General features: G+C 41.4%; 1 long non-coding RNA gene across 2 annotated transcripts in view; it reads left to right on the top strand.

Annotated features, from left to right (window-relative positions):
- Window positions 1–581: 581 nt before the first annotated feature.
- LOC122558537 overlaps window positions 582–11,895 on the top strand; it is a 15,932-nt gene continuing 4,618 nt past the window's right edge. For both annotated transcript variants that reach the window (XR_006314178.1, XR_006314179.1), the window contains exons 1-2: window positions 582–832; window positions 9,495–10,468. This is a non-coding gene — a long non-coding RNA (uncharacterized LOC122558537). The remainder of the gene's footprint in view (window positions 833–9,494; window positions 10,469–11,895) is intronic.

An 11,895-nucleotide genomic window follows, 5' to 3' on the forward strand; every position in this document is an offset into this window, starting at 1 on the left:
AAAGTTCATTCCACACACGAACCACTCTCTGTATAAAAAGCCTAATTTCTTTCTTAAAACTCTCTCCTCAAGATGTGCCCCCTCGACATGAAATCCCCCATCCTAGGGAAAACACAAACTACCATTAACTTTATCTCATTATTTTCTAAACTTCTATCAAATCGCCTTTCAACCTCAGTCGCTCCAGTGAAAAAAGACCCAGCCTATTTTGCCTTCCTTTCTAACTCAAACCTTCCATATCTGATTTTAGACAGATTTTTAATTAGTAGTGGATTAAAGGTTGTGGAGGGAGGGAAGGAAAGTGGAGTTGAGGGCAAGATGAGATTAATCCTGATCCTGTACCATGGCAGAGCAGGTACGGCAGTGGGATGAAATGCCTACTCCTGATCGAAGTTCTTATTCAACCAGCTTTGTATCAATGCTGTCACTGTCCCTATTATTCCACGGAACTTAAGTTTCTTAGTCAGGCTGCTGTGTTGTCCTTTAGTCCAGCGTCACTTGAGAGTAACGTATTCCATGACAAGAAACGTCTTCCCACTGGCCTCTTGCAACCGCACGCGCGCCATGTGCCCGAACGCATGCGCTGCAATTCCCGAGCATTCTGGGTAACGGTCCCTCCTGAGGAGGGAAGCGCGAGCGATCTACCACTGGAAGACGCATTGTCATGACACTGCACCTGCACGTTTTTGAGGAGAGGATGGCGACGAACGGTCTGACGGTGTAGCTGAAAGCGCCAAGATTCAGAGGGGTAGGCCATCTTCACTCTTACCTCCGTCGTCGTCAATTTCAGAAGATTATTCCGCCTCAACAAATGCAAGCAACCTGATCGCAGGTAAGAGAGGCAGCAGACAGCCAATTGTAAGTGGCCAGGAGAACTGTGAAGCAGAGAGGGATAAGCTGAGCAACGAACTGGAAAGAACCGTTGTCAGTTGTGAGAGAAAATTAGCAGGATACGACTCTTGAGGTAACTAGTGTTAAGATTAAATGGGCAATTAATAACAAATATTCACTTGCAAAGGACAAACCATCATCCTCAGAAGAAAATGTAACCACTTATATAATTTCATGAGGGGCACAGCAATCTTTAGAAATCCTGCAGAGAAGATGAATTTCACTTGAATGAAATTGTTTTTAAAAGTGATCAAAAACAGCAATAAATGGAGGTAGAAGTCTAGGAGCAGATACTAAAACATAGCAGTATACATTCTTTCAGTACGACAGCAATTAAAGAGTAACCAAATATGCAAAAACGAAGAAAATCTAAATTAATTAGAAACTGAGGATAAGCAAAACATTGAAAATATTTTGAATGATTACTTATATATGAATGCACAAATTGGGGGCAGAAGTAGACTATTCAGCCCCTTGAACTAGCTCCACCATTCAAAAAAATTTTGTATGTTCTCAAAATTCTTTTTGAATTCCAAATTTACAGCTACCCCATTAATGTTGATTTCCCCGCTTAACAAGAATCTATCTACTTCTGCCTTCAAAATATTCAGTAATCCTGCCTAAACAGCCTTGTGAGGCAGATATTTCCAAAGATGTACAACTTGCTGGGAGAAAAACAATTATCTGCACTTCTGCCCTGAAAGGGCAAGTCCTAATTTTAAATCAGTGCTTAGTTTTGGACTGACCCACAAGTGGAAAATTCCTTTCCATGTCTGCTTTGTTAAGATCATTCACGATCTGATACTGAATGACATAGCATCGGATGATGTGGAGTCTGTGTGGGTGGAATTGAGGAACCACAAAGGCAAAAAAACCATAATGGGAGTTATGTACAGACCTCCTAACAGTGGTCAGGACCAGGGGCGCAACATGTACCGGGAAATAGAGAAGGCATGTCAGAAAGGCAAGGTCACGGTGATCATGGGAGACTTCAATATGCAGGTGGACTGGGTAAATAATGTTGCCAGTGGATCCAAAGAAAGAGAATTCATGGAATGCTTACAGGATGGCTTTTTGGAACAGCTTGTCATGGAACACACAAGGGAGCAGGCTATTCTGACCTAGTGCTATGTAATGAACCAGACTTTATAAAAAATCTTAAAGTAAGGGAACAGTTAGGAAGCAGCAATCATAATATGGTAGAATTCAGTCTGCAGTTTGAAAGAGAGAAGGCAAAATCAGATGTAATGGTGTTACACTTAAATAATGGTAATTATGAGGGCATGAGAGAGGAACTGACAAAAATAGACTGAAAGCAGAGCCTAGCGGGGAAGACAGTAGAGCAAAAATGGCAGGAGTTTGTGGGTATAATTGAGCACACTGTACAGAGGTTCATCCCCAAGAAAAGAAACATTATCCGGGGAGGGATTAGACAGCCATGGCTGACAAAGGAAGTCAGGAAATGTATTAAAGAAAAAGAGAAATCCTATAAAGTGGCCAAGAGCAGTGGGAAATCAGAAGATTGGGAAGGCTACACCACTTCAAACTGATGCAGGAAGCCTAGTGATGGGAGATAAGGAAATAGCAGGAGAACTTAACAGTACCTTGCATCAGTCTTCACAGTGGAAGACATGAGTAATATCCCAACAGTTAAAGGGAGTCAGAGGGCTGAGTTGAGTATGGTTGCCATTACAAAAGAGATAGTGCTAGAAAAGTTAAAAAGTCTTAAAATTGATAAATCTCCTGGCCCCGATGGGATACACCCTAGAGTTCTGAGAGAGGTGGCTGAGGAAATAGCAGAGGCATTGGTTGAGATCTTTCAAGAGTCACTGGAGTCAGGAAAGGTCCCGGATGATTGGAAGATTGCTGTTGTAACCCCCTTGTTCAAGAAAGGATCAAGACAAAAAATGAAAAATTATAGGCCAATTAGCCTAACCTAGGTTGTTGGTAAAATTCTAGAATCCATCATTAAGGATGAGGTTTCTAAATTCCTGGAAGAGCAGAGTCGGATTAAAACAAGTCAACATGGATTTAGTAAGGGGAGGTTGTGCCTGACAAACCTGTTGGAATTCTTTGAAGAGGTGACAAGTAGGTTAGACCAGGGAAATCCAGTGGATGTGGTCTATCTAGTCTTCCAAAAGGCCTTTGATAAGGTGCCACACAGGAGGCTGCTGAGCAAGGTGAGGGCCCATGGTGTTCCAGGTGAGTTACTGGTATGGATTGAGGATTGGCTGTCTGACAGAAGGCAGAGAGTTGGGATAAAAGGTTCTTTTTCAGAATGGCAGTTGGTGACAAGCGGTGTCCCGCAGGGTTCCGTGTTGGGGCCACAGCTGTTCACGTTATATATTAATGATCTGGATTAAGGGACCGGGGGCATTCTAGCGAAGTTTGCTGATGATACAAAGTTAGGTGGACAGGAAGTGGGGAGGCTGCTGAAGGATCTAGACAGTTTGGGAGAGTGGTCCAGGAAATGGCTCATGGAATTCAATGTGAGCAAATGCGAGGTCTTGCACTTTGGAAAAAAATAATACAAGCATGGACTACTTTCTAAACTGTGAGAAAATTCGTAAAGCCAAAGTACAAAGGGATCTGGGAGTGCTAGTCGAGGATTCTCTAAAGGTAAACATGCAGGTTGAGTCCGTGATTAAGAAAGCGAATGCAGTGTTATCATTTATCTCAAGAGGGTTGGAATATAAAAGCACCGTTGTGCTACTGAGACTTTATAACGCTCTGGTTAGGCCCCATTTGGAGTACTGTGTCCAGTTTTGGTCCTCACACCTCAGGAAGGACATACTGGCACTGGAGCGTGTCCAGCGGAGATTCACACGGATGATCCCTGGAATGGTAGGTCTAACATACGAGGAACGGCTGAGGATCCTGGGATTGTATTCATTGAAGTTTAGAAGATTAAGGGGAGATCTAATATAAACTTACAAGCTAGTACATGGCTTGGAAAGGGTGGACGCTAGGAAATTGTTTCCGTTAGGCGAGGAGACTAGGATCTGTGGGCACAGCCTTACAATTAGAGGGGGTAAATTCAGAACAGAAATGGGGAGACATTTCTTCAGCCTTCTTCAGGTGGGCCTGTGGAATTCATTGCTGCAGAGTGCAGTGGAGGCCGAGACGCTAAATGTCTTCAAGGCAGAGATTGATAAATTCTTGATGTCACAAGGAATTAAGGGCTACGGGGAGAATGCGGGTAAGTGGAGTTGAAATGCCCATCAGCCATGATTGAATGGCGGAGTGGACTCGATGGGCCGAATGGCCTTACTTCCACTCTTATGTCTTATGATACACTTTAATCAACTTACCCCTCACTTTTCTAAATTCCAGTGGAAACAAGCTCAGCCTGTCCAACCAGCCCATATGAGGCAACCTACCCTTTTCAGCTGTCAATCTAATAAACCTCCTCTGAACTATCTACAATGCATTCATATTTTTCTGTAAACAAGAAGACCAAATCCGTACATGCTACTCAATACGAGATCTCATCGATGCCCTGCATAAGTGAAGCATAACTTACTTACTTTTATGTCCAGTACCTTGTGTAATAAATAATAACATACAATTAACTGCCTTGGGTACCTGCTGTATCTGCATACTAGTCTTTTGTTACTCATGCATCAGGGTATCTAAATCTCTCTGCATCTCTGAATCCTACAGTCAATCTCCATTCAAGTAATACTCTGCTTTTTAATTCATCCTTCCAAAATGAACAACTTCACATTTTTCCATATTATACTCCTTTTCTCTTCTTCAAAAATATTTTCCTACCTACCTTGGTGTTCATCTGCAAATTTAGTTAACATGGTTTTGTTCCCCTCATGCAAGCTATTGATGATTATTGTAATAAGTTGAGATCCCAGCACAGACTCCTGCGGGACTCCACTTGTCACACCCTGCCAATCAGAGAAACACTTATGTATAGGTATTCTTTGTTTTCTGCCACCCAGCCAAACATCTGTTTATATTAATATGTTACCCCTGACATTACAAACTTTCATTTTCAGCTGTAACGTTTGATGTGCGACCTTGTCAAGTATATTGTGGAAATATAAGTATAATACAGCTCCCCTTTATTCACAGCGCATGCTACTTCTTCAAAGAACTCCAATAATTTGGTTAAACATAATTTCCCTTTGACAAAGTCAATGAAGCGTGGTGCTGGAAAAAGCACAGCTGGTCAGGCAGCATCTGAGGAGCAAAAGAGTCAACGTTTTGGGCTTGATCCTTCATCAGGTTTCTCTTTGACAAACCATGCTGACTATTCCTGATCACCTTGATATTTGTTTTTTTTTTACCTTCTATTGGTTGATACAACTGAATGGCTTGCTAGGCTATTTCAGAGGACAGTTAAGTGTCAAATATATTGCTATGGGTCTGGAGGTACATGTAGGTCAAACCAGGTTAGGAAGGCATTTCATTGCCTAAAGGACCTTAGTGAATCAGATGGGATTTTCTGACAATCAGGAATGATTTCATGTCATAGTTAAGAGTTTTAATTCCAGATTTTTTTTATTGAATCAAATACCATCATCTGCCATGATTCAAACCTGACCCACAGAACACTGCCTGTGACAACACCATGAGGCCTTCACCACAGTCAATATGGGTTTTGTGAAAAAGAAATTATTTTTTATAAATTTGCTAAAGTTCTTTGAGGGTATAAGAAGCAGAGATGATTGAGGAGAACTGGCAGTTGTAATTTGTGTGCATTTGGATTTCAAGAATGTATTTGATAAGATATCACAGGTTATTAGGTTATTGCACAAGATTAAGATTAGTATGTTAATTTGAGGATTGGTTAAAACACAAACATAGAGTTGGAATTAATGAGTCTTTTTCAGGCTCAGTCATATAGCCTTAATTATTTGCATCTATATTAATGACTTGGAGGAGGGGACAGAGTGTACTGTATTGAAATTTGCTGAAGGTGCAAAAATAGATGGGAGGGCAATTTGTGATGAGGATATAAGGAATCTGCACAGAGGTTTGGATAGGTTGAGTGAGTGGGCAAAAACTTAGCAGATGGTGTTTAATGTAGGAAAATGTAAGATCACGCTGTTTGGTTGGCAGAATCAAAAGACATACTAGTATTTAAACAGAGACAAAATCCAATAAAATACAAAACAGAGGGATCTGGGTGTTCTTGTGGATTAAGCTTGCAGATGCAGCAATTAAGAAGGCAAACCGAACTTTGACCTTTAATGCGAGGGTGTTGGAATACTGTGTACCATTTTTCATCTCTGTATTTAAGAAGGGATAACTTGCCATTGGAGGCAGTTCAAAGGATCCTGGAGGTAAGGGATTGACTTATTAAAAACAGCTAAACAGGTTGGGCATTTATTCAATAGAGTTTAGAAGAATAAGGAGTGATCTGATTGGCACATACAAAATTCTGAAGGGATAGACAGGATAGGCGTTGTGAAGATATTTTCACTAATAGAGAATCTTAAACTGAGGACATAGTTACAGCGTAAGGGGACACCCATTTAAGATTGAAATAGTGAAGAATTTCCCAGAGGATAGGGAATGTTTGGAATTTCCTACCAAGAGAGTTGTGGAGGCCAGATTACTGAAAGTATTTAAAGAGGAAGTAGATAGATTTTTGAAATATCGGGGAGTTGAGTACTCTGAGGAACTACCTTGAAAGAGCTGTTAAGACCTGAAGCAGATTAGCCATGATCTTATTGAATATCGAGACAGGCTTAATGGATCAAGATGGCCCACTCGTGCTCCTGTCTCTTGTGTTCTGACTGGACCCCTCCTGATTTTCTTTTCAAATGTCCTCTCCACTTCCTTCTGTGTTAGAACATAGAACAATACAGCACAGAACAGGCCCTTCGGCCCACGATGTTGTGCCGAACATTTGTTAGGAGAACAGCCCCAGCGTATCTAACCTATCTATGTAATCGAAGTCTCTGGAACCTTTTCTTAAATCCTTTATGCACTGTCTTTAATGCTTTCACAATCTTACCAAAAGGTGGTTCCCAGAATGGAGTTGAGGCCAAACTCGTGTTTTGCAATGGCAACTGTTCTGATGAGGGATCACCAAACTTGAAACGTTAACTCTGACAGATCTGCTGAATTTCTGCAGTGTATTCTGTTTTTGTTTCAAATCAATTGCATCCTTTATTTTGTAATGCCTTTCCTTAGTCTTTATAGCTGAATGTTTCATTCCTTTGAAGAAATTTTGTCTGCTATGTTCACTCATTCTACCAACTTCTTTTGTCCTCTCAGTATCAATACCTATCAATATCTTCCTCACAGTTCACAAACTTCCATATTTTTTGTCATTTGCAGGTTTTGAAATTGTTCCCTCATTACTTAGGTCTACGTCATTAGTGTAGATCAAGAAAAGTCAATGGACCTAATACTGAGCCTTAGGTGCCCCTTTAAGTACCTTGTATCAAACTGAAGAATAATTGTTCAACAGTACACTTCATTTATTGTCACTCAGTCAACTTCACATTCATGCTGTTACTGTTTATTTTTATTCCATGGGGTTTAATTTTTGCTGAAAAACCTATTATATGGTATTTTATCAATTTCATTGCGCAAAACTTTGTTCATGATATCAGCTGAATTGCCTGATCCAACCTACTATGTAACTTCATCAAAAAAGGCTCAACCAACTTTACCTTCTCAGGTTGTTTGTTTAGCACTAGTCATTGCTTAAATTGTCATAAAAGTACACAGATTGTTATTGGAACAGCAGGAGGGTTTGTGTGATACACTTTGAGAACTGGATCGAAGGTTCAATGGGGTCCACCAATGTTATTGGAACTGTGCTGGCTTCAGTATGCATGTGTCTGGATGTTTCCATAGACAGGTTGTCAACTGCCATGGACAGGCAGAAGAACACCCAAAGGCTGCTGGAAATGCACAGAGGCCTGCATTCTATTTCTTTAGTCTTTGTTGCTGAGCCAGAAGATAGTAAGGACTTAATGTTGCTTCACATGCCCCTTCTTCTCAATGAGGCTGAATAGTGCCAGCAGGCATCTGGATGGAGGTGAACTATGCATATAACCCCTAGAAGTCCCTGGAGGTACAGACCCTCTGCACTCCCCTTGCCTACTGAAATAACTACAGAGGCCAGTATCTGGTCACCAAATCATACTTAATTGACTATAGTCTTGCTATAATCTTTGACTACAGTACTGCTTCATGCAGAGTCAGTATATTTGACACTCCCCTTTTTATATGTCAATCAGGGCTTCTTAGTTGGGATTGTTAATCTTATCCAATCAGGTAACTCTCATTCTATGATGTCCAGCTGGCTGGCCTTGTTCCAATCACTATACCTGCAATTTCCAACCTTTTGGAAGTTGTAACTTACATCTGGGCAGGCCACTGTCAATATGTCTGAGCCTTATATCCACAATTGCCCCAGGTAATCTACCCAAATGTTCAAGGCTAAATAGGCTCCACAACAGAGCTTCCTTCACTCCAGCAGGAGAGCCTGGAATTCGTGTAGGCATAGTGATTAGATTAGATTCTCTACAGTATGGAAACAGGGCATTTGGCCCAACAAGTCCACACCAACCCTCCGAAGAGTAACCCACCCAGACCCATTCCCCTACCCTATTTTTACCCCTGGCTAATGCACCTAACACTGTGCAATTTAGCATGACCAATTCACCTAATCTGTACATCTTCGAAACCAGAGCACCTGGAGGAAACCCACGCAGACACGGGGAGAATGTGCAAACTTCACATGGTCACCTGAGGCGGGATCGGAATCTGGGTCCCTGGCATTGTGAGGCAACAGTGCTAACCACTGAGCCACCATGCCACCCTGGTGGAAGGACAAGTAAAAAGAAATGCTCTGATAGGTGGTTTAGTGAAATATACATGCACTTCAACATCTGTAAATATATGTGCACTTTAAATCATAGCGTGTAATCAACTGTCAATTTAGTTGTAGAACCTGGTTAAGTGGCCACTGGAGTTAAGCAGCATTTTCATACATCCTAATGAGGATCAAGATTATAGTGGTGAGGCATTGCTCATCTCGGAGAAATATCATGGATAACAACAGATTTCAGACATTCTTCAACCCTTAAGTCTTGGCTGTGGTCATGAATTTAACACTTTCGTGAAGAGATCTTTTTCACTTACCTATGTCTTACAAGGGAGCGTTCACTTATTTAACATCAGGTGATGTGTAGCAATCCATTAACTCCAAACTGTACCATGTAGCTCATTATTCTGGTGGGAAAACATGCTTTAAGCAGAGCCTCTATCACTTTAGATCTTGGAGTTTAGTCTGCTTCAGCATTTCATGTTATTTTAGCAGTTTATGGGAATTCGCAGATGCTGACATCAGAATGATGATGGGTGGGTGAAAAGGATGCATCATGATGGCACTCAAACTGATAATGGACAAAACAGAACTCAGTGTGCAGCTGTTAGATATGTAATCATGCATGAAGCCTCAAAAACTAATTTTCCTCTGTGCAATGCAATATTATAACCTTGTTGGAATTATAACTCTTACAGTGCCCAAGAGAATAGGTAGTGTTGTCATTCTTGAATGTGGGAACAACAGATGTTGTGAAGCCTTCAAACAATTGTTAATTGTATATTTTATTGCACCACAGGAAAGGCAAAGGAACAAGAAACACTGACGCAGCTGCTTGGCGTTGAATCCTAGAGTGGTACACACGTGTACTCCATTGCCTTATACGCTTCAGGGGAAACAAGCTGTCTCCTGTACCCCCTACCAGTTCATACACTGATACCTTGCTGCAAATGTCAACCCTAGAAAGGTTTGGAGCACATGCTGCAGTTGGCTGAGGAAGAAGCCCCCAAGTCACTTGGAGGATTGACAGAGACTAGGCATTTTAGATCCAGACAGGAGAGGACCCAACAATGTCAGCAGTCAGGAATTTCGTTCACATCATAGGGAGCAACAGGAGTGGCAGATAGCTATGTGGAATGCATTGACCCTCATTGGCCAGACCCTGCAGGATTTCAAAAACATTATGGGTCCCAGCTGCTTTAAGCATGCAACCATCTCACAGCCTCTAAAGACAGATTGGTAGCTGCTATGGAGAGCTTGGTCCTGCACCTTCAAGGTCTGCTGGAGAGGCACACACTTCATTGCCCCAGCCATTTATCCTTAGGACAAACATCAAGGCAACAGGAGGAGAGGGAACCTGGTCCAGGTTGTCCCTACCCCACACGAGGCAGGGTGATTCCAGAAGCCACTCAGCCAGAGGAATATCACACACAGACGCCCTTCTGAAATATCCTCACAAGACATTCCAGAGATGGCTGGGCCCTCCATTTGCACTCTGCCTGATCCCTACCCTTGGAAGTTGAAGTCGACATGAGCACACTTACGTCTGGAATAAGGCAATAGTAGTTGGGGCTAATGTAGAGACAAATGAGTTAAAATTCCAGAGACCTTGCCAACCCACCACCTTGATGATTTGCAAAATCATTGTAAAACATGGAAATTAGAACTACTTGTGGCTTTTAGTTAAAATTCAAATATTCTGCATATCCAAATGTTTATTCATCAATTTGTGAAGATGAAAGATCTTAACAAGAAAACTGAAGTTGTATCAAGGTAAAGGTCATTAGATGCGATATTCTATTCACTTTCCCGGACATATCAAAAATCTGATGAATAAGTAAACATTTATGGAAAAAGTAGAATTGATTGAAATGTGGATGCTAAAACATTTGGTATTTTACATATATCCCACAGACAAATTAAGAGGTACTTGAAATTGAAAGAGTAAAATGAATTCTAGGACTTAACATTCAGAAAAGAAAATGTGAGTATTTCACTCACTTGATTATCGCTGCAAAGCTGTGGAGATCTCTTCTGAGTGGCGGAGTTGTGGGCAGCAGAAAGAGATGTCGACCTGAACCAAGTTGGTTGATAAATGTCATGGAACATTTACAGATGAGCTATCATGGACATCTGAGGATGGTACAGGATAGACAAACTTGGTATAACATGACAGCAGATCTCTCAGCAGCAGCAGTAATAAAATGTCAACAGTCTTGTTAAACTTTGGTATAACTGAAATGAACTTAAATAATAATGGGCAATGTTCTGCTTTATAGTCTTTGAAATACGTTATCATGCAAAATGATCTAATGTATTAATTTCAGCTAGAAATTTTCTATCTGTACCCTTTACTGCTGTCAACTTCATTCCACTGAAAGTGAATGATTTACTTCCTAGCTTTTACATTTCATTGGGGGATTCAGTTCTCTTCCATTTTTATACTGTTGTTTGACCTGAGAGCTGTTCTCCTCTCTGTAACTGTATGTACCTTTGGGCTTGCAGAAGCTGCAACTTGCTTAGAAAGCGATGCTTATAACAGGCAACTTAACGAAATGAAGGCTGTAGTTTCACTTGTTGAAGGAGAATCAACATGATTGCTGTGTCTTTACTGTGCAGTTTAATATGTGGTGATCGAGAAAGCAGTTTGTATCTTGTATTACATTTGTGTGACTTTTGTCCAGTGTCCATTCGGTTTATTTTTGATTGTGCTCCTTTCCTGCTGAAAAAAAGATTAATATTGAACAGCTATCTTCATAGAACATAGAACAATACAGCACAGTACAGGCCCTTCGGCCCACGATGTTGTGCCGAAACATTTAACCTAGCTTAAGCACCCATCCATGTACCTATCCAATTGCCACTTAAAGTTCGCCAATGATTCTGACTCTGCCACTCCCACAGGCAGCGCATTCCATGCCCCCACCACTCTCTGGGTAAAGAACCTACCCCTGACATCTCCCCTATACCTTCCACCCTTCACCTTAAATTTATGTCCCCTTGTAACACTCTGTTGTACCCGGGGAAAAAGTTTCTGACTGTCGACTCTATCTATTCCTCTGATCATCTTAAAAACCTCTATCAAGTCACCCCTCATCCTTCGCCGTTCCAACGAGAAAAGGCCGAGAACTCTCAACCTATCCTCGTACGACTTCCTCTCCATTCCAGGCAACATCCTGGTAAATCTCCTCTGCACCCTC

The sequence above is a fragment of the Chiloscyllium plagiosum genome, chromosome 17 (genome assembly GCF_004010195.1).
Source record: "Chiloscyllium plagiosum isolate BGI_BamShark_2017 chromosome 17, ASM401019v2, whole genome shotgun sequence".
Lineage (NCBI taxonomy): Eukaryota > Metazoa > Chordata > Chondrichthyes > Orectolobiformes > Hemiscylliidae > Chiloscyllium > Chiloscyllium plagiosum.